The following is a 367-nucleotide window of genomic DNA, read 5'->3' as shown; positions in this document are numbered from 1 at the left end:
GTGGAAGAGCCGAGCTCCGTTCCATAGCAGGCTCCTCTCTGCTGGGAGAAAACAGAAGCAGGTCTCCAAGGATCAGACCCCAAGTCTGTCAGTTCAGTTGACACGTGCGCACGCGTCTCTGTGTGTGCGTGTCTGCGCGGGTGTGTGACTGTGTAACTGTGTGTGTCTGTGCTGGGGCCTGGTGACCACGTGAGTCCGCGTGCTTCTGTGTGGGTCTGTGCGGGACCGGTGCGGACTGCACTGTGTGTCTGTCAGAGCCGAAGGGAGCGCCTGGGGACACAGGTGTCCTGGGTGCAGGGGGAGGGCGTGGAGGGCACCTTGGTGTCAGAGCAGCCGAGGCCCCTCGGCTCTGGGAGGAGAAAGGAAG

At 62.4% G+C, this 367-nt stretch overlaps 1 protein-coding gene across 1 annotated transcript in view; it reads left to right on the top strand.

The window, feature by feature from the left end:
* PTPRN2 (protein tyrosine phosphatase receptor type N2) overlaps positions 1–367 on the top strand; it is a 639,986-nt gene that overhangs the window by 620,767 nt on the left and 18,852 nt on the right. The gene's annotated exons all lie outside the window — the stretch shown is intronic.

Source organism: Crocuta crocuta, unplaced genomic scaffold (genome assembly GCF_008692635.1).
Source record: "Crocuta crocuta isolate KB4526 unplaced genomic scaffold, BGI_CrCroc_1.0 scaffold408, whole genome shotgun sequence".
NCBI lineage: Eukaryota > Metazoa > Chordata > Mammalia > Carnivora > Hyaenidae > Crocuta > Crocuta crocuta.
The sequence above is the reverse complement of the archived record's forward strand: the minus strand, read 5'-3'. Positions and strand labels throughout refer to the sequence as shown.